The sequence below is a fragment of the Ictidomys tridecemlineatus genome, chromosome X (assembly GCF_052094955.1).
Source record: "Ictidomys tridecemlineatus isolate mIctTri1 chromosome X, mIctTri1.hap1, whole genome shotgun sequence".
Lineage (NCBI taxonomy): Eukaryota > Metazoa > Chordata > Mammalia > Rodentia > Sciuridae > Ictidomys > Ictidomys tridecemlineatus.
This window is the reverse complement of record NC_135493.1, coordinates 107,803,137-107,826,514: the sequence shown is the minus strand read 5'-3', so window position 1 is coordinate 107,826,514 and position 23,378 is coordinate 107,803,137. Positions and strand designations below refer to the sequence as shown.

Genomic DNA, 23,378 nt, shown 5'->3' with positions numbered 1-23,378 from the left:
CTTTTTCTCTTCCATTATGTCTTCTTAAGTCTTGCCTTTATGCAGGCTTTGAAATATTTAAGCACTTTTAAACTCCTGCCTTAGAAATTTGTACCAGTCTTACTCTCGAAACTGAGCCTTCTAAAGAAATTTGGGAGTTTGAGTCTATAAAAATAGAAGAATATATTGCCTACAGTGGAGCCTGGCACCTTACAGTTACCATTTCAGATACTATTGTGTAAAATTCCCTTTCAGAGTTTACACTTACCATTCAAAACTCGAGTGTGAGTTAGGAAATATCATTTATTTAGTGACAAGGAGTCTTAAATGTTCTGGAAGATGTGTTGGTTTGAACCAAATAAAATTACTGGCATTTGGCCGTTTTTGATCTATAAAACATGGCAACTGCAACTATAATACACCAATAAAAATTTATATGTGGGAAAAGAACATGGCAACTTCACATAGTACATTGTAATATAGGTTCAAACCAGCCCAACTTATATAAATTGCTTTGTCTTACTTTTGCTATTTTCCCTTGCTTTTTTCTATTGTATTTTTTTTCCAGCAACCTTCTCTTTGCTACCCTCTTTTGTATTTCTCAGTTAATAACGTTTTTTTCTAGTGCCCTTCTCTTCTCATCTAATTCCCCAAATCTATTTAGCTTCAGAATTAGTTGCACAAAGAAGCCTGGTTGCATAGTACCTCCATGATGCAATCAGTACTTACCAACTTCAAGTGTTTGACCTGTTTCGGGATTTTCATTATCCTAAAAGGGTAGTGTCACTGAATACATTTACTACCCAATAAATAAGCCACCACAATTCCTTACTTTTCAGATGAAAAAAAGCAGAAGGAAAAACAGCTACTTTTTTGTTCAACACAGATAGAAGCCATGCTATGTGATGTCTTTGTCATGACATGATTTGGCTAAAGTGTCTCTGGAGAATAAAATTAACTAATAAGTACCCTTTGTTATATTCACCTTTGTTCAACTGAATGTAAATCAATAAATCCCTGCAGTTTTGAATAGTTTATTGTCTTTGAATCTTTGTCTCAAAAAAGAAATGGAATATGTTACATTTTATGATTAAAAGTAATCACTCAACCATCACTTGGTTTAAAACTCCTGAAATCATATCATTTTTATTTCTGTCCATTTGTATTTATAGTCTGCTAATTTTTAGAATGATATTGGGAGTTTTGATTTATTCAAACTCATCCATATTTTTTTTAAGTTTTTAAGTTCAAGATTTGTCAGTAGTTGGTAAAACAAATAAAAATTTAATTCCCTTTTGGGGATTGAACCATTCAACCCTTTAGATGTGGTAATGCTAGTTTTTACAATAATTTGCTATATAGATGCTGCTCTCTGCATTGTACAGATGGGAAACAGAGCAACTAAAGTTATTTTCTTGGATGATAAACAATCTAATTTAGACCCATAATTGAAACTTGGGACAGAAGACTCCATAGACTTAAGCCCTACTGCCTTTTCTCTGTGGTATACTTCTAGCTATTTGAAAAGAAACCCCTAAACATCTGGTTAAGTTTGTGTTTAACAAATATTGATTGCCTACCATGCATCAGGTATAGAGAAGGTATCTGTTCTCCTGGTGCATTCTACAGAAGAAAGGCAGAAGATTATTTCAGAGAGTACCAACTCTTACTGAGACAAAAAAATGGGTTGTTTGATGCAAGTGGATAGGACAGTTTTAAGAAGGTGGTATTTAGACTGAGAATTGAAGGACTATAAAGCAGCCAGAGAAAAATTCTGGAGGCAGTATATACTACACCAAGGGGAAAGAGGCTGAGCTGGAGCATCTTGCCACAACCAGGAGGCGGGTATGGACCAAGGACAGCTGCAGGGAAAGGTGGCAAGAGGCAGAATTATAGACCTGGAGTCTAGGGCTAGATCTCTGAAGAATGGCTTGGTAAGAAGTGGGAATATATGCTTAGTGCAGTGGGAAGCTCTTCAAGGCTTATAGCTAGGAAGGTGACATGGTCTGAGGTAGGATTTATAAAAGATCACCGTGGGGGCTGGTGCTGAATCTTAGTATTGCCTAGAAGGCACAAGGCCCTGGGTTCAATTCCAAGCACCAAAATATTCTCATTCATTCATTTATTCATCCTTCCCCCATCTGTCTGTGTCAATCTCTTTCTCTTTCTCTCGTTACTATCTGGTGAATGACACTAAACCAGATTGTATTTTCAGTGTGGCAGCCTTTTGAAAGTTTCCCCTCCACCAAATATCCAACCCATGGAAGCACCCCATGTTTTTCTAGGAATGATGCACAGAGGCCTAGTAAAACATGCTAAAGCCTTAAAGTTGTGTACTATTCAGGAAGATTCTGAAGAACACCTCAACTTTAAAAGGTGACAAGGATTCAGCTACATCCCCAGTACTTCAGTATATTGTTTTTTGCATATTGTGGTAAGCAGCTGCTGGAAACCTAAAGACAGAGTCTGGCAGTGACTTAATTTGTAAATTGTGTTGCCCCCAATGTGTACTATGAATGGAATTCAATAATTGTGATCCTAAACAAATTATTGCTATATACTAATAATCAATAGAGAACCTTTCACAGTGGTTCTTAGTGCCCTGTGAGACCTTTTGGTTTGTCCTTTCTTCTGGTACATTTGAAATAAGTCACTGGCTTTTAAAAACATTAAATATACTTTTCACTTAAATGTTGTCTCTTGAACTTTTGAGTGTGAGAATTGATTTTTTTTTTTTTTAGTGGGGAAGGAATTGTGTTTGATCTTATTTTTAATTACTATTTTTAAATGCATTAAGGACTTTTAGTAGTAGTAGAAGATATTAATTCCTTTAAAAATCTGGCTGTGTTTCCAGATCCACATTTGCTTTTCTGTGTTTTTGTGAACAACTGATCAAATTAGACTCGTCACTCTTGGCTTGTGGTGATTTGAAATTGAAATGGAATATATTAAAGCAGCCAACCACACTGATTACATTGCAAGCCTCATTTAATTTCATACATTCACACATTACAGTGAAAGGCGGCATTTTTTTAATGCATGATTGTGACTGTACCTTGAGCAACTCCAAAGGTCATCTGTAATGGGTGCATAATTTGTTAGTGTTAGATATCTGATTTGTGGTAGGTGTTCCTCAGCCTGATTTGTACTAGTAGTAAATATGGTGAGCATCAAAAGTCAAATCTGTAAGAAGTTCAGCCTGTCACATTTGGTGATACTGTCTTACTCTTTATTGGTCAGTAGACCACAGTAAATCACGGAATAGCTGTCATTCTTAAATCGAGAAAGTGCCGGTACTGAGCCCCTGTAGCACAGGGGTTAAATGAGCTATTCTTCTTAAGAGGGCAGGCTGGCCCAGGTGAAGGTTGTAAGAGTATTACCAGCACAGCTAACAGCACTTGCTTACAGCTACTTGAGCCCTAGTCCCAAAAAGGCTATAAAAGGACTTTTCCAGTTTTCTAAGAATGAGGACATTTGTGAGCTTGCTCTATTTTTTTCTTTTCTGTAGCAGTGAGTTCTAACTTCATTTCCTCTGTGTCTTCTGTGTGACAGACACATAGAATAGCCCCCAAAGATCCACAGCAGGATTAAGACAGCCTCTGCCCTCAAGAAGAGGACAATCAGTCCAGGCATGGTGGTGCACGCCTGTAATCCCAGCTACTGAGGAGATTGAGGCAGAAGTATTGCAGGTTAAAAGCCAGCCTGGGCAATTTAGGGAGACCCCAGTGTCAAAATAAAATATATATGTATCTTGAAAGGTTTTGGGATATAGCTGAGTATTAGAACACTTGCCTAGAAAGTCCCAAACCCTGTGTTTAATCATTAGTACTATTGAGGGTGGACAATCGGATGCAACCATTTGTCCCCTGCACAGTTTTTATGATATGAAATGTCTTTAACTCTGTCCATGACTCAGGAATGCAGGTTGCATTAGGCAGCCCTCGTTGTTCATAACTCCATCACATGTGAAAGTTACCACCGTACTCAAGGATACAAGCTCCTGTGGACTTTATGAGAACTCACCTACCTTCAGAACTCAGTTGCAGAGTTGCCTTTTATTTTAGGTTTGATGGTGGACACTTTTCATTTTGATCTGCTGTTTGCAGTTTAGGATTTGTTTGGAGATGTGTTGATTTGTTTTTGGTAGCTCCAATTAATTTCAGCTTTCAAAAACAAGAAATACCTAAATCCAGTTTTGAAAGCTTTGTTATTGAAATTCCTGAATGGCAAAAAAAGAAATATTCTACTGAACCTATTGGAAGAATTACTTTTTGTAACTTTTTTAGCAAGATGTAACCTGAGACTTCCTAGAAAAGTGACAACATAGACTTTACAGACTGCTGTAAAGAAAGAAGTAAAAGTCTAAGAATCATTTTAAAAGAGCAGTATTCTGGGTCTATGTTCTGTATGATAGTAATGCCACTTGTACTCCTGGGGGGAACAAAGTTCCCTGACTTAAGAAGTTTAGAAAATGCCATATTCTCTTTTCTTTGCTTTGTTGTTTTCAATGTGTATTAGCATATTTAAGATTAAAGATGTCCTGCAATAGAGAAAGCTTTATTTTTATATCAGTTCTCTCCATATTTGTGTGGTTTTGTATATAGTTTGGGAAATGCCAGAATAGAATTTTGACGATTGCTCTTTCTCTTTTGCCTTTGATTAACCCATTATGTTTCATCATCCCATTTATGGAACACCCAAAAGACTTAAATTGAGCAATAAATATACCACTCAGGGAAATTTTGAAATAAATACTTAAGTTTTTAGAGTTCTATTCTTTTGAGAAAAGTAACAGGTAAATGATTAGTGATAATGTTCATAAATACTATTAATGATGATAAACTTTATAATAAGCTCTAGATTATGATTTCAAACCTATTTTAATGCACCTGTATCAATTTCATTGAAATATCAGCAGAATTGAAACTTGGGAGTTAATTGGTTAATAGGTAAAAATTTAAGCCCCCAGTCTCCTGAACTAACTTACACAATATTTATTGAACAGCTGTTATGTACTTAGTCACTATGAGAGATAGAAAATAAGTGTAAATGTGATCAGTCTGAGCCCTCTAAGTGGTATAGTAAGCATACTACCATGAAACAGCAGTGAGTCATGTGGAAAAGTGCCTCAGGCAGCAGAAGCAGCCACATATGACTCTGGAGTCTAGAGTTCTGGTTGCCTGGAAATGTATATAAAAGACCAGAAAACGTGGAACAAGCACATAGTAGCCATGAGCTAGAATTAATAGTACTGAGGGATTATGGATAAAGAAGTGAGCTGGTGAAGAATAGATCATACTCTGGAGGGATGATCAGAAAGAACCAAACTGCCTGTGAGTGTTGCCAGCTACCAGACTTTAGGACTCAGGGACACCTACATGCCACACTGAAGGCTGTTGCTTAAAATGGTTCAACATTTTAATAGTGTGGCATGACCTAATTCAGAGATCACCAAGTCAAATCCCTTTAAGCACTGGGCAAGAAAGCTGATGAAACAGACCAGGTATAAGAAAAATAGGAATTGTCAGGATCACATGAAGAGTCAGTACTTTTTTTTCATACAGAAAACATGGGCTCTGTTTTGCCAAATGCTCTGATTTTATATCAAACAGAATAAGAAGTATGGATGGTCCTGTGAAATTATCCAGTGTTAATTGCTGGTTCAAATTTTTGTTTTGTTTAATAAACACTGGGAAATACTGGGTAAGAACATGACAATTCTCTCACATTTGTTGATGGGAGTAATTTGGTGTAAGAAATCTGTCAATATCTAGCCAGGTACAGTGGCACACACCTGTAATCCCAGCTGTTCGGGAGGCCAGGCAGGAGAATCAAAAGTTCAAAGTCAGCCTTAGCAACTTAGCAAGTTTCTAAGCAACTTAGTAAGTTTCTAAGCAACTTAGTGAGACCCTGTCTCAAAACTTAAAAAATAAAATGGACTGGGAATGTGGCTCAATGGTTGAGCACCCTTTGATTCAATCCTGGGTGCCCCAAAAAAGAAATGTGGCAATATCTAATAAAATTGAAGGTGTGCAAACATAGAACTCAGCAATTTCAGTTCTAGGCATATGCCCTAGAAATAGACCCCTGGGTACCAAGCCATAAGAGATTTGTATAGGTGAGTATATTGGTATGTTTATAATAATACTCGAGGTAAGCAATTTGTGGGTAGAAAAATACTACCTATGAGATGATCTATATAAATGTTATAAACAACATGAAAGCAGTATCTATATATTATTTATGTTTACAAGTATATAGTAAAAATGTAATAAGCACGTATATGGGACACACAAATTCAGGAGAGTTGTTACCTATAGGAAATGGCAGTGGAGAAGCTAAGTGGACTGGGAAGCCATTGAATATTCTAAGCAAAAAAGAGATGTAGCGTGATCTGATCTGTTTTTAGAGGTCCTGGCTGCCACTTTATATTAGAATGAGAAACAAGAGAACGTTTAGAAGTAGGCCTGGGTTCTGGTGATAAGAAGTGACTTGAATTCCAAATAGTGCAGGTTTACTAAGCTTTGGCATTATTGACAATTAGGACAGGCTAATTCTTTGTCACGGGGGCTCTTCTGTGTATTGTAATATGTTCAGTAGCACCACTCACCACCCAGTTGTGACACTAAAATAATGTCTCCAAATGCCCAGTTGAGAATCACCTAAGTGTGTATTGGAAAATTCAGATTATGAATTCAAAACTGTTTATAAAAAGAGGAGATTGTGTAGAGCTCGAGCTAGTGCAGAAGGATTTCATGGAAGATTGAGATTTAAAATGATTGTTTCGGGACTGGGGTTGTAGCTCAGTGGTAGAGCGCTCACCTACCACGTGCAAGGCCCTGGGTTCGATCCTCAGAGAGAGAGAGAGAGAGAGAGAGAGAGAGAGAGAGAGAGAGATTATATCCAACTATACCTAAAAAAATAAATATTTTTTAAAAAATAAAATGATTGTTTCAAAAGGGTGAAACAGACATTCAAGAGAAACTCAGCCTTGACTACTTTAAAACTTAACAAAACAGAAAGCTTTTCCTAGTTTTATTTTTCCTTCTTATTTATTCCCTGTTCCATTTCTCATTGACATCTAAGATTCTGTGGAAAACCTGAATATATACTCTTCACCTCTGTAGCTTTTAGTCACTTGACAGCTCTGTTGCTCACACCAGATCACCATCAACTTCCTAGTTACCAAACCCACTAGTAGAAACTTACCACTCCATCTTTATTTTATTATTGACCTCTCTACCCCTTTTGTTTTCCATTCTTAAAATGATTTCCTCTTAGGTAATCATAAGTGTAGACTACAATTGATCTTGACATCAATCCCTATGTTACTATAATTTGAAAAATTATGCTTCCTCTGTATCATAAAATATTATGAAAACATTACAGCTCACCTTTTGGGGTGGAGGTACCAGAGATTGAACTCAGGGGCACTCAGCCAACCTGGCCACAACCCTGGCCCTATTGTATTTTATTTAGAGACAGGGTTTCACTGAGTTGCTTAGCACCTTGCTTTTGCTCAGGCTGGTTTTGAACTCCCAATCCTCCTGCCTCAGCCTCCTGAATTGCTGGGATTACGGGCATGTACCACTGCTCACTTTTATAGAACATGTATAAAACACAGGGAAATGTTACAGTATAGATTAAATAATAAAAACAGGTTTCAGATCTGTACAGTCAGTATACTTTCACCTGTAGTAACATACATACATTCATACATATCAGTTTAGAAAAAGGCTGGTAGGAAACGTACTGAAGGGCTAAAATTTCTTTTCTAAAAAACAGAGTGTTAGGGGCTGGGGTTGTGGCTCAGTGATAGAGCACTTGCCTAGCACATGGGAGGTGCTGGGTTCAATCCTCAGCACCACAGAAAAACAAATAAATAAAGATATGTGTCCATCTACAACTAAAATATCTTTAAAGAAAACCAGTGTGTTACTTTTTAATCAGTGGGAAGGCCGTGTATACTGAAAATACTGGTTTCTCCAGTTTTTCCTCTATTCTTTTTCCTCTCTGCTCATTCTCTGTGGATGATCTCATCAGTACTCTACACACTAAACTGCAAATCTGACTCTACCAGTCCAGTCCTCTTTCAGACTTGCACTCAGACTTGATGACTTAATAATCTCCTAGATCACCTAGATGTCCCATGAACATGACTCAAAATCAACATGTCCTAAACTGAAGTCATTGTATTCTGGTCTCCACACCAGCTGTTTCTTTTGCCCTCCCTTTCTACTTCTAGTCCCATTCTGTCCATTTCTGTAGCCGCATAAGCCTGTTGAGCACTGAAAATAGGGCTAGTTTAAATTAAGATGTGTTAGAAGTATCAAATACGCCTCATTAATATTGATATATTTAGTATATGCTGAACAGATAATATTTTAAATGAATTGGACTAAGTAAAACATTAAAATTGACCTGTTCTATTTTAGATTTTTGTTGTTGTTGATGTTGTTTTTAATAACAAGCTGGGCATGGTGATGCATGCCTGTAATCACAGCAACTGGGGAGGCTGAAGCAGGAGGGTCACAAGTTCAAGGCCAGGCTCAGCAACTTAGCAAGACCCTGTCTCAAAATAAAAAGTACTGGGGATATATGTAGCCCAGTGGTAAAGTGCCCCATTCAATCCTCAACACCACCACCAACAATTAAAAAATCTAAAAATGACATGGCTCACATTATATTTCTACTGAACCATGCAATGTCTAAGCATCCATACTACCTTTGAATTATCAGAATTTCTATTTAGCAGAATTATCTTGCTAAAAAACAAACTCCCTGAATTAAAAATCTTTGGAAGTCCTTTGAGGTAAAGTTTGGTATCGGGGATTGAACTCAGGGGCACTTGACCACTGAGCCCCATCCCTAGCCTTATTTTATATTTTATTACAGACAGGGTCTCATGGAGTTGCTTAGCACCTCACTAAATTGCTGAGGCTGGCTTTGAACTCATGATCCTCCTGCCTCTACCTCCTGAGCTGCTGGGATTACAGGTGTGTGCCATTGTGTCCAGCCTTTGAGGTAAAGTTTAAGGTTAGCATAGTATACCATGCCTTTCCTAAAGGCATTCAGTCTCAAAAACTTTTAAACCAGGACTGGGAGTGTAACTCAGTGGTAGAGTGCCTATCATGCATGATGCCCTGAATTCCATTACCAGCACCTCAAAAAAAATAAAAATAAAAATAAAAAACTTTTGAAATACTACCATGCAAAGTATCCAGCTAGATTCAAGTGATAAATTGCCAACTTTCAACCCCTCATCTGATGACTATCTAACATCTCTTTAACACCTTTCAAGTATTTCAATAGCTGTTGAACAGTTGATACACTGTAAATAAGTCAAAGTAGAGGTGAACACACCATAAAGTTCCCTGTATCAGTTCTGTACTTGTAAGGGCTAGAGGTGTAGTTCAGTGGTAGATCGCTTGCCTAGCACACACATGACTGTGGGTTCCACCCCCAGCACTACAAAAAAGTTTGTGCTCATGCTTAGTAAGTTTTACACAAACCTGTAAAAGCATAAAGGACAGCTACATAGTGCTGTTGAATATTATCTTCTGGGCTGTGCACCACTTATTAGTTGATCAGATGTATAAATGGATGTTCTGAGGAGACAGACCAAAATGGCCTTGCATACGCAGACTGCACCTAGAACTAGTAAATCCACTGGGAAAGGAAACCCCAGTGTGTTGACTGTGGCAGGTTAGATAAGAAACTGTTCTGAAAGATTGATGCTTATAAGATAATCTTTCTTTGAAGGGATAACAAACAGGAGAATGTTGGATAAAATGGCAAAAACAAAAATTTAAACAGGGATGATATTGGATTAAATGCCCCCTAAAATGAGTTCTGAATATTAAAGAAAATTGAACAGCTGTATCCTAACAGTATTTTGAGTCTCTGAAATATGTTTTATTTGTGCATCAATATGTGTCTAGTATGGCTGACAAACTTAGAGAACATATCTATTTTCCAAGGGGAAAAGTTGCTAGGTTGTATCATAACTGGCACAACTTGATACATATGCAGTGCTGCAATTTCCACAACTGAGGCAGAACTAAATTTATTTTCAAATACTGAAATACTGTCTTTACTTTGGCTCTGATGTTGAAACAGAGTTTGAGACCTGCCAGCATGTTGCTTTTTCTCCCTCAGGAGACCTTAACATTTTATGTGTTCTGAGACCTGTGACATAATGTCAGCATGTGCTCAGAGGAGATGTGCTTGCTGGATGTTTTTGGCTAGCAGTTTCTTGCATCTAGGGCTTCCATAAATATGCATTCCTGCATGACTCCTTTCTTTCTTCCCAAGGCAAGACTACAAACTTGGAGGCACTGGTCTTTGGTTTTGCTCAGTTTAGTTTCTTCTGTTCGAGAGGCATCCTTTAGTGTTCCGTAGCCTTCCTGCTATCTGTCTCCTCCCAACCTCTAAGAGGATACTTTCTATTTGCACATTTCAACAAATAAAAAGATTTCACTTGTGATACAATTATATTATTCTTTCCAAGTGATAATATGTATTATCACTTAACTTGCTTTGTTTTATGTCAAAGAAATGTCAGACATTAGCAAGTAGGTGATGGGTTTTATTTGCAGCAGCGATACTTTCCTCTTGTTCCTAAAATCAGACAGACGCAAAACTGTCCTTAAGACCAACCCCGAAAGCACACTTGGCTTCTTTCTTCTTCAGGGATCTGGTAGAAGTGAAAACAGACCTTCTTTCCATTTCCTCTCCTCCCAAGAGAAGCAGGATTCGCTAAGGCTCTTCCTGACTATCCCTGGATCCTACCTGTATATAACTGACCCTCCAGCAAAGATTCTCTTCCTCCAGTACCCAGTACATTAAAAAATTCCAAATGCCCAGGCCAGTTAATTCTGACTCTGGGGTAAGACCCAGGCATCATATAGTTCAATTCCACTGGCAGCTGGAAACTGTTGTTCTGTCTATCTACAGTCTTACCCACCTTCATGCCTCTCAAAGCTTATTACTAGATTTAAAAGTTTTTGAGAATATGGCCATGAGGTTCCATCAGGGAAGAGCATTGTATAGTTTGTCATGACAAACTATAATGCTGTTACCACTGACAGCTGTCATTTATTGATCAGTTATGTGTCAGGCACTCTGCTATGTGTCTGTGTATGTTATCTTTATGTTTTACTACATCTTTATATATATTATATTTACTTTTCATACTTTACTATATTTTACTATGTTTAACTTTAACAATGAAATGGATCTTATTACCATTTCACAGAGAGGAAAAGGAAATATTAAAGGGGATAGGTGGTGTGATCAAAATCACAAGACCAGTAATTGAGGGGAAAGAGTTGGTAATGATATTGATCACATGTTAGATAAGAACAAAGAAGGGAAAATCTAAAAAAAAAAAAAAACCACTGTACTAATTACTATCAATTATACCAATAGTTTACCATTTGTGCCTAATTACAGTATAGCACAATAATGATTATGATTATGAATACCATTAAACAGATATCATATTAACTTGTGCAAATTTCTTTTGATTACAGAACAGCTTAAATCTTTATTATAAGTAGGTAAGGAATTAATAGCTAATAACTATAGCTGATATTTTATTGAGTGTTTACTATATGTTAGGCATCACAGTAAATACTTTTCATTCATTTCATTTAACCTTAAAAAGGGAGAACTATGAGATCAGTGTTATGATGGTTATTAGAGAAGAGGAAACTGAGGCTAGGAGAGGTTGGGCAACTTACCTGATAAGTGGCACATCCAGACCCTCTAGCCAGTGGTGTGAGATACAGAGTCATATTCTTGAGCCCTTCACTATTGTGTCTCCTTCTATAATATGCTGTAAATGAATAAGACAGTTCATTAATGCTGAGCCTTTGCACCTATTACTAATGCAGGTTGGTTATCTATTCAAAACTTTTCATATGGCTTGTGAGATGGGTATAATTATTTTAAAAGTCTGTAAGATTATGTTTCCTTCTAGGTTATTAATAGTTTTAATTTTGAATATATATAATGGTAACCCCAGGAAATCTCACTACTCTATAAGAACAATTTCAGCTTACTTGTTCCTCTCTTTCTTCAATGACATAAGGCCAACCTATCCTGTTAAATAATATAATAATAATAACTTCCAGACATCCAGTTCTTTGAATTTGTGTTTCATTAAGGTCTTGTAGGATCTGTGTATATTTAAATGTTTTAATATTTTTAGTTATAGATGGACACAATACCTTTATTTTATTTACTTATTGCTGAGAATTGAACCCAGTGCTTCACACATGCTAGGCAAGTGCTCTACCACTGAGTCACAACCCCAGCCCCTGTGTATATTTAAAATAATCATTTTGTATTAAAAACTGACCCCACAACATGCATATAGAAAGGCTTAGTAAAACGTTTTAATGAAATATCTCAGGTGAAAGGCATTCAGTTCAGAAGATTATTGTGATAAAAATGAATCTTGAGAGCCAGGGGTTGAAGATCAGTGGTAGAATGTTCTCTTAGCATATAAAACTCCCTGTGGGAGCTGGGCACAGTAGTGCACTCCTATAATCCCAGCAGCTTGGGAGGCTGAGGCAGTAGGATCACAAATTCAAAGCCAGCCTCAGCAAAAGTGAGGTGCTAAGCAACACAGTGAGACCCTGTCTCTAAATAAAATACAAAATAGGGCTGCAGATGTGGCTCAGTGGTTGAGTGCCCCTGTGTTCAATCCCCACCATAAAAATAAAAAAATGTGAACTTCGATGATCTTCAATAAAACATTGTCGAGATTAATATATTGGAAACTGGCATGTTGGATTCCAATTCATGGTTATGTGAACAGAGCCCCTTGTCCCAGTCATGGTTCTGACCAGCCACACAGGGTTATAAGTGATCCCCTTAAAAGACTCCATGTCTTATTTTGTCAAATGTCATTTTGGTTCAAGGGTTATAGTTGGTAGAGAGCCCATAGGCTTGGGAGCCAGAAAACCTGAGTTCCTATTGTAGCGTCTCACTTAACCCTTCAATAGATGGCTGTGACGTGGGTTTTCCAACCTTAAAAATGGGTATAAAAATTATATTTCACCATTCCTCAGAGTTGTTGCAGAATCAGAAATAATTTGGTAATACTTCAATAATGCCTGTCTTTCATAGTGTTAGTATGTAAATAAATAAATACTGTATTACATAGTTGAAATAGTTGTAACTTATTTGATATATAACGGTAAGTATATAATATATGGAACTATTATTTGTAATCATAAATAATCTGTAGAACCTTTCTAAAAGTTCCCTAAAAATAAAAGGAAGATGATGTACTATGTCACCATCTTTACCTAAAACTAAGTTATACTGAATATTCCCCCAAACTACAACTGCTTTACAACATGTTTTGGCAATGTAGAAGTCATTTTCAAATTACCACAGCCTTCATAAACTGAAAAACTTGATATTTGGGGGAATTGTGCTACTATTAGGATACTCCCTATGTGCTGATTAAAAGTTTCTTCTGCATTATGATCTAATGCAGAAGTTGAAAACCTCTAAGGGTCAAATGTCAGGTGTCATAATTAATTTCACCACCAAAATAGAAATAGTTATATGCCAATTCATACATGTTAATAAGTTGACACTATGTAAATAATTTAACATCCCAGAAAATTCACAAAGTCAATTGTAGCTATAAAAGTCAGATGTGGTGGCACACACCTATAATTCCAGCAACTCGGCAGGCCGGGGTAGGAGGATCACAAGTTCAAGGGCAGCAGTTAATAAATTTCAAATAAATTTTTAAAGAAACTAGAGTAATTCTCTACTTGAATTTTGGCATTATTTTACACATCCTAGAATTCTTTAATTATAAAAATGTCATCCTGGCATTTATATATCTTACTGTAGCTTACTGCTTTGCATATAGTAGGCACACAAGAAGTTTTCAAATTAGGTTGTTGACACCAAATAAATCATAAGGACTTTTCACAATGTGGTATTATGGAATATGTGTCTTCAATTTATGAACAGTATTAATAAATACTTGCATTTTGAAAGGTGCTTTATGCTAATTACATTCACATAGACTAATTCTGAATAATTCCTCACAGATTCCAGGGGGAAAGAATATGATTCAAATCTCATAATCCCATTGAAAGTTAATATAGCAGAATCACAGCCTCTGGGACAGGAGTCCCCTGTGTTTCTCCTTTGCTAGCAAAGCAATAAACCTTTTTTTTTTTCTCAAAAAGAGAGAGAGAGAGAAAGAAAGAAAATTTATAGCCATCCTTAGCCAAGTACTTATTCCGCTAAACACAGTAGGACCCTTTTTATTTCATTTCATCTCAATTAACTTTTGATGCTGACACTATGAGGCCTTGTTGCTGTTTCAGACATTGCACTTACAGAGTCCCAGTGAAATTCCCATAAAGAGTAATATACTTTCCTTCTTCTAAATCCTACACTGATATGCTATCTACACATATCCTCAAAACAATCATCAATAAGGACATCAGTGAGTAGATTTCAGTAATGGAATGAACCTAGTTAGCCTTGTGATTCCCCTTATATTAGGTTGTGATAGGGAAGGAAGGATTCACTGTCTTAAAATTCCCCATGAAGCTGGTGTATTGATGCACATGTGTAGTCCCATTGATTCAGGAGGCTGAGGCAGGAGGATTGCAAGCTTAAGGCCAGCCTTAGCAACTTAGCAAGACCCTATCTCAAAATAAAAATTTTAAAAGGAGCTGGAGATTTAGCTCAATGGTAAATCATCCCTAGGTTTAATTTCTGTTACCAAAAATAAAACTTTTAATGGAGCATATGTACCCACATTGACCAGTCTGACTAGATACCAAACACTTTGGAATCCTTGTGCTCTATGTACAGAATCAGTATATGCTAGATTTATGTACAATAAACTAAAAGGGTACCTGTTATTTGAAAATGTTGACATACGATAACAAGGCAAGCTTGATAAATGGAGGGTCAGTATGTTTTCCTGCCTATGTTAAACTTGTGGTTTTTTCTTCAGACTCACCTGTTCACCTCTATTCATTCATGGTCCCTCCTTCAGCCCAAATGTGGCTCCTTCCATGGAACCTTCCTCTGGTCCTCTGGGTCTATAGATACCTGCTCACACAATTCTTTGTATGTTTTATTACACCTTTTCCTTCTCTGTGCATCTCTCTTCCACCAAGTGTTAGTTCCTTGGAGCCAGAACTAATTGCTTTTTCATCTTTGTGTTGCTAAGCACTAAGCCCAACAGTGTCTCATGGCGAATGACAAGTGAATGAATGGATAAAACCAATAAAGCTGCCTGACCTCAGCACCATCACTCCCTCCCATTTTTTTAGTTCTTGGCAAGTCATAAAGCTAGGTTCTATGGCTAAGCTTACAAAAGTTCAGCTATCTTGTGGAAATTAGTTCCTTTGCTTTTACAATATTAAATAGAGCAGAAAGTATAGCTCTAAGAAAGTTTTCTTTTTCTCCTGTAAGTTTTTGCATCTTTTCTCATCATTTCCAAAATTGAATCTGCAGTCCTTTCCTTAAGAGTCCCTGGTTTTTAAAAGAAACAAAGTTACTCAAGAGTCCCTTTGCCTCAGGTATTCTCATCTCTAGTTGACAGTTCAAATGAGAAAAGTTTCTGGAACCATCTCAAGTAGTTCATAAGATGGCAAATGCCATGTATTTGGTAGTATCTAACTGAGAGTTGTTTTGATAATTGAGATAATGTCTTAATATTTATTATTATTAATTTATTCCTTATTGTTCTTTGAAAAACTAGTAACTGTGCCTTAACCACAGGACTGCATCTTTCTTCAACTTTTTGAAAACATTTCAGTTTGACTTACTAGTCTAATCCTTGAATGCTATCCCTGTCTAGTAATAAAACCTGGTTTTTTTCCAGTGCTACATAATGAAAAATCGCTTAAAGTTCCTTAGCAGACAATAGTTATAAATGTGCCTGAGGTATATTCTCATTTTCTATAGGGGGGATATAGGAAAAATAGCACTGTTACCTTCCCATACCTGTCATCCAAAAGCAAGTAAACTAAAGAACTCTTTAAGGCAGCCTTCTAACCATATTATCTGGTCTCTATTTTACCTGTTTACTCTTTAGGTTTATCATTTTTTTAAAATATCATGAAGAATGCTTAATGTTGTAAAAGCTATGCGGGTGATTTTGACATCAAAGTTAGAAAATACATTCAAAAGGACAACAGTAATCTGAGCGCATGTTCATAAGAGCAGCTAGATAACATGGCAAAGTCTGGCAATCATTTCTTCACTCATGCCCCATTTTTCCTAAGCAAATACACTTAGGGTGCTCTTCAGTGGTAGTATATATAAAGGATGGTCTCCAAAAAAGAGATTGGCAGCTTTAATTTGTTTGATATGTGCAATCATAGTCCGTGTTAAATTCAAAATGCTTGTCCAATCAAGGATTCAATATAGAAAAGAGGCAGTAACAAGCATGCTGCACACTGTAATAAAGAAATCTGTTGATTGAAAACAGTTTGTATATTTTGGAAATGATAGGGAATGTAATTGGTAAGAAAGAAAAGGATAGGGCTCCATAAATAATGGGAAATAGAGCATATTTTTTACTGATAATACTAACTTGATTTAATAACATTTTGGTGTTGAATTTTTGTGTTCCAGAAAATAAGAGAGGTGGCTCCTTTCTCGTTACTCTAAATGTCATGATTAATGGAGTGACCTTTTTTGGGTTTTGCTTTCGTTGAGGGCAGCTTTCATGGGGTGAATCTGAGGCCACAGTGGCTGATATGCTCCAGCTCTTTGAGAAATTTCACAAAATATCTTTTTTGGGTTTTCATCCAAAAATACTAGACGTATTATAGATGAGTTTTTAGGTACAAGTGCTACATGAATGCATGTTGGTGGCAAAAAATCCAAACAATAGAGAAGTGTATAGAACAAGCCATAATGGGCATCCTCTACCCCCACCCCACTCATATGCTTCTCCTGAGGTTACCACAACAGTTTTGTGACATCTTTCCACCTTTTTTGTATGTGGATACCTGAATAGAGATTTGTATACTGACCATTTGGAGGATGGTAATGTTAGTGGACTTTGCTGTTCATATCATTCTGAAGTTTACTTTCTTAAGACCTCAGAGGTATAAATATAAAGTCATAACCTGGAGAGCTGATATTATTGTTTCTCCATTAGAAATGTATTAGTGATACAGACACTGCCAGATGTGCCTGGGATTGGTTAGCAAGGACTTTTTTCACCAAGCTTCAACCCAGGTTACAAGCATCCCTTTGGGATTGCTCAGTTGGTCAGTGTCCACTTTTGTCCTCTCTGAAGAATAAATTCATCAAAAATTTGAAATCTGATTGCAACTAAATATGCTTAATGCATTGTGTGTGTGTGTGTGTGTGTGTGTGTGTGTGCGCGCGCGCGCAGTACTGGGGCTGGGCAAGGACTCTACCCCTGAGCTATATCCCCAGCCCTTTAACATCACTTATACCTGTTCCTCTTCTCTTTTTTGTTTTTTGTTTTGTGATCCTGGGGATTGAACCCAGGGTCTTGTGCATGCCAGGCAAGCACTCTACTAATGAACTGTATCCCCAGCCCTCTTCTCTTTTTGACCACTTTCCTCATTAATTTAAAATCCTGAGTCAGGCTGCCTCGGTGGTGCCTATAATCCCAGGTACTCTGGAATCTGAGGCAGGAAGATTGCAAATTCAAGGCCTGCCTAGCAAACTTAGCAAGACTTTGTTTCAAAATAAAAAATAAAAAGGACTGAGGATGTAGCTCAGTGGTAGAGCACTTGCCTAGTGTGTATAAGGACTTGGGTTCAATTTCCAGTACTACAAGAAAAAGAATTTTTTTTTTTTGAGCCAGGTACAGTGGCATACCCAGCTACAGTTTGAGGCCAGTATGAGAAACATAGAACGACTCTATTTTTTTTTTTTTGTACCAGAGATTTAACTCAGGAGCACTCAACCACTGAGCCACCTCCCCAGCTCCTCGCCATTGCTGAGGCTGGCTTTGAACTCTCAATCCTTCTGCCTCAGCCATCCGAGCCACCGGGATTACAGGCATGCTCCACTGTGCCCTGTGCAAGACTCCATCCTGAAAGTCAATAAAATTAAATCCTACATTTAGATTGAGTATGGGCAATCTCATTTTGTATATAAATCTGACTATTCAGAAAATTCTGGGATTGAGGGAGCTCAGTGGTACAGTGCATGCTTATCATGTGTGAAGCCCTGTGTTCAATCCCCAGCAGTGAAAAGAAGAGTTCTGACTAGAAAATTTCACTGTACCATAGTGACATGTGCTCATAATGATAGAGTACTACATGTCTCAAAAAAAAGATGGTATAGAATATAGTTTTGTTATCAATGCATGGTATTCTATTTACATTTTCAAAATTGGTCAATAATCCTTTATTACTTTTAGTCCATTTTCTGTTCCTATTAAAGTATACTCAAGATTCAGTAATTTATAAAGAATAAAGGCTTATTTTGGCATGTGGTTCTAGAAGCTGGGAAGTTCCAAGAGCATGGCACTAACATCTGGTCAGCTTCTGGTGAAGGCCTCATGCCGTCATAATATGGTAGAAAAACAAAAGGGTAAAAGTACAAAGTACAACCTCACTTTACATCTACCTGCTCTTGAAGTAACTAATCCACTCCTACAAAAGTGAGAACTTACACACTCCATCAAGAATTAACCAAGTCCTTCCAAGCCCAGTGGCACATACATACAATCCCAGCTTCTCAGAAAGATAGCAAGGTTAAGACCAGCCTGGATAACTTAGCAAGACCCTGTCTCAGATTAAAAAAAAATTTTAATGGCTGGGGATGTAGCTCAGTGGTAGTGCTTATCATGTTTGAAGCTCTGAGTTCAATATTAGTGCTGGAAAAAGAACCCAATCCTGCAAGAGCAGCATTAATCCATTCATCAGGGTGCTACCTTTATGACCCAAATACCTCTTTAAAGATCCCACCACCTCTCAAAATCATTACATTGGATACCAGATTTCAACACAAGTTTTGGAGGAGGCATACTGTGTTCAAACCACAGCAATTGCCTTTCCATTAACTATCTCAGTGAGGTAACCAAAATATCTGATTTCTTGAGTCTATTCTAAATAAATTGGAATTTTAATGTTTTTTTTTTAAAAAATACTAATTAAAGGTAAAAACACATTTAGCATACATTGTCAAAGTAAGTATGAGTTATAAGAAAATTCTGTTTTATTGGTAATCTTTAATGGTAGGACTGCATTTCTCCTTCTCCAGATATCTAGTAATATAGCATTTTTGATCCAGGGTTCGCCACACTTTTACCCTCTATTCAATTTCATTGAACATATATTGAACTTATCTATGCCATACCTTATTCTAAGAGACAAATAAGAGAGCGCCCTTGTTCTATGAGAATCTAATGGTGGAATGGAAGCCTCCATAGAAAAGGGCTTTTTAATTCAGCTGAGGCAGCAGAATGTTCTATCTTCTGCTTATAGCAAGGTGTTCCAGTGATGAGGAAAGCAGAGTAAGATCATAGATCAGTCTGAGGTCATAGATGAGAAAATAGATAGCCCCCTGTACCCCAAGAAAGCACTCTCTTAATGACAGAATATGTAGAAAATGAACCAAAATGCTGTGCTATTCTCTGTACTTGGATATGTGCTCTCTGAACACTTTTTTTTAATTTCATAACATGTTAGTTGGCTTTCCATCACTGAAACAAAATAACTTTGATAAATTAATTCATGAAAAGTTTTATTTTGATTCACAGTTTTCATTTCCACTCATGATCATTTGGCCCCTTTGGGGCATGTGACAAGATAGCATATCATGGTGAGAGTACATGGTGGAGCAAGTCCCTCAACTCATGGCTTGAATGCAAAGCAGAAAAGAGGTAGGACTAGGCTCAGTGTACACTCCTGAAATCCCAATGACTCAGGAGGATGAGGTAAGAGGATCATAAGTTCAAGGCCAGCCTTGGCAACTTAGGGAGACCCTGTCTCAAAATTTTCAAAAAGGTTGAGGATGAAGTTCAATCGTAAAGGATCCCTGGGTTCCATCCCCAGTACCCCCTAACACACACACACACACACACACACACACACACACACAATAGTAGCATCAAGCCAGGCATGGTGGTACAACCCTGTAATCCTAGTTACTTGGGAGATGGAGGCAAGAGGATTACAGCCAGGATCCACAACTTGGTAAGATCCTGTCTGAAAGTAAAAAGGGCTGGGGACAGAGTTAAGTAGGCATTCCCCCAATAACCTAAGACCTTCCACTTTGTTCCATCTCTTAAAGTTTATTATCTCCTAATAGTGCTAAGCTGGGGACCAAACCATTAACCCATGGGCCTTTAGGGGTCATTCCAGATCTAAATTCTAGCAATAACCTTGATACTTACATAATTGTGAGTGTATAGGTAGTTTGAAAGATCACTAGTGTACTCTTTCTGTATAAGGTGTCCGGTGATTCATGCACAAAAGATGTATTCTTAAATGGACATGGGTGAGAATCAGTATTTTTAAGGTATTTGCATATTGTCTTTCATCCCAGCTTTTTTTTTGAGAGAGAGAGAGATAATTTTAATATTTATTTATTTATTTATTTATTTTAGTTTTTGGTGGACACAACTTCTTTATTTGTATGTGGTGCTGAGGATCGAACCTGGGCCGCACGCATGCCAGGCGAGCGCGCTACCACTTGAGACACATCCCCAGCCCCAAATCCATCCCAGCTTTTTTCCAAGTATCTTTTAATAATCCATTTGAAGAGGTGTGATTTAGTTAAGACTGATTTGATTTAGTTAAAGCCACTTAGCTGAACAAACAGAAACTTCACAGTGTCCCTCTATTGAAAGTGAACCAACGCATGAGGGCTTCTCTATCTCAAACCTTGGTCCATGGAAGGGAGTAAAAAACACAAGAGGATCTCTCCAAATCCATAATTCATACATTAAGACCAAGTGAAGTAGAACCAGTGGCCACCTAACCAGTTAATATTAATAAATCTAAGGATCTTTCTTTTAGATACTTAAAAATAAAAATACACAGAAGTATTATCCATTTATTTATTTTTTCTGTATTTGGATTGGTGCATTATAGGTGAGATTTGTTATTAATGTATTCATACATGCACACAATATAACAATATAATTTGGCCAGTATCACTCCCCAGTGTTTCTCCTTCCCTCTCTTCCTCCTTCCCTTAGTCCCTTTCTTCTCCTGATCTCCTTTCAGTTTTCACGAGTTATTCATATTTTTCCATAATTAATGTAACACATGCATTTAGGGTGCCATCAACACACAAAGTGATATATGCATAAATTAGTCCAGAGGTCCATGATCCTTGGTGGCTGTCCTATGATTTCAACACATATCTTTCCTGGTCATGGGCAAAGGGTTATTAGATAGACGCCACTAGATTAGGGTTAATATGTGAAAACTTTGATGAGTCTGATTAATCTTGAGCCTCTGTGTTGTGTGATACCCCACAGTTTTAGAAGAGTCTCTGCTCTGAATCCTGTGAAACCAGGGACACCCCTCACACCTGACACATTTATAACCAACTGTCCTGTATACTCAAGTGTCAGTGAATGAAACCAGTTTGTCCATCTCTTACCTCCTGCTCATTGAAGTTACAAATGGGGATTTGACTTCTTTTGATGAGCAAATGTACTCAACCTCTACTAGAGTATATTCATATTGGTGGTTTTATCACTTCCAATGAGATACAACAGTGAGTGTCATGTAGCTAGTACTAAATAACAAATCATAGCATGGGTAGGTTTCAGGAGCATTCTTTGCCTCCTACTGTCTTTCACCAGTTATTGAATTCATCATGGCAGTATTACCAACCTACACCCTGCCCAGCACTTGTGAATCTGTTTTTAATCCCTACACACACACACACACACACACACACGAAGATAGATATACATTAAGCAATGTGAGGATAGAATGGCAGGTTTGCAGTTACTAATCATAATCATATAAGCACTATCATTGTCAGTAAATCAAAATTTTGATTACCTTAAGCTTTTACTAGTATGACTTAGAAAATATAAAGGATGAATTTCTTTCCCTGCCTTTAGTATTACTACTTCACCTTGCTACTATGTGGACCAACGTAGTGTTCAGGATTTTTTTTTTTTTTTGTATTGAGGATTGAACCCAGGGGTGCTCAACTACTGAGCTACATCCCCAGCCCTATTTTGCATTTTATTTAGAGTCAGGGTCTCACTGAGTTGCTAAGTTGCTAAGGCTTGCTTTGAACTCACCATCCTCCTGCTTCAGCCTCCTGAGCCACTGGGATTATAGGTGTGCACCACCATGCCTGGCTAGTATTCAGAATTTGAAAAGGTAATTAGAGGAGAGATTTCATGAAAAAGGAAACCCATTGTGAAGGGTTTAATTTTTGAAGTTGCTAGAACTTTAAAATGTGATTAAAATATTTGGAAGAATTTAAGGAAAATTGTGAGTGGGTGTCATATCTACAATAAGAATACTGATGAATTTTCTGACCTCTTTACCTTTCTCTCCTACCTCTTTCTGATTATCTGGTTTTGGTGGACCACCACTGTACTTGGAGTTTTAGATAAACATATCAGAAATGATCCTGAGTGGGAAAGACTTCATCTTAAGGATCCAAGGACTCTCGGAACCCAGGACTGGGAATGAAGCTGACCTCAGGGTCTGGGCAGCCATCTGGCCTCATTTTCATCTCCAATCTCAGCTCCTCTTTTACACATTAGCTCATTGTTCCCTTTCTACCTTGTGGTAGAAGGACTTTCTCTGCTTTAGGGTGGGGGCAGGGGCGCACATTGAACAGAATATGCTCATCCTGCAGTTCCCAAATTTATTTGTTATGTAAGGCCAGCAACCAGAACTGAAAAAGGACTTTTTTCTTGTTCTCCATTCCAGTTCTGAATCCCTGAGAAAGGCTAGCAGCATCACCTTGTATAAAATAATTGCTTGGGACTTACTATGTGGATGAGGAAGGAAAACAACAGTTCAGAAAGGGTTTTTCACAGACTGAGCTGCCACAGATGTATAGATTACTCTGCTTATCAAACCAATGACTGGATTGATCCCATTCTGCCTCATTTCTGACAAGATGAGAGTGTTTTATCAATGACCTTTTCTAAGAAGCCAAGAAATTTATAAAAGCCAGCAAGCTTACAGGATGACTCCTGCTTTTTTCATCAATAGTTATCATACCTGGTGATAATTAGCTGGTATAATTGACAAAGCACCCAGTTCCTGATCTATTTTCCTTCCATTAGACAGTTCTGGCCTGGATGTTAGAGAAGGGACTCATAGACAAAGAAGCTTAGATTTTTGCCTGAAATAAGTATAAGTAAGGTCTGTTGGCAGGTCTGATGGAATCCATGATCACATTAAGAAACTTCT

General features: G+C 37.4%; 1 protein-coding gene across 3 annotated transcripts in view; it reads left to right on the top strand.

The window, feature by feature from the left end:
* The window catches only part of Pola1 (DNA polymerase alpha 1, catalytic subunit), a 310,385-nt gene that overhangs the window by 263,983 nt on the left and 23,024 nt on the right, over nucleotides 1–23,378 (top strand). The window lies entirely within an intron of this gene.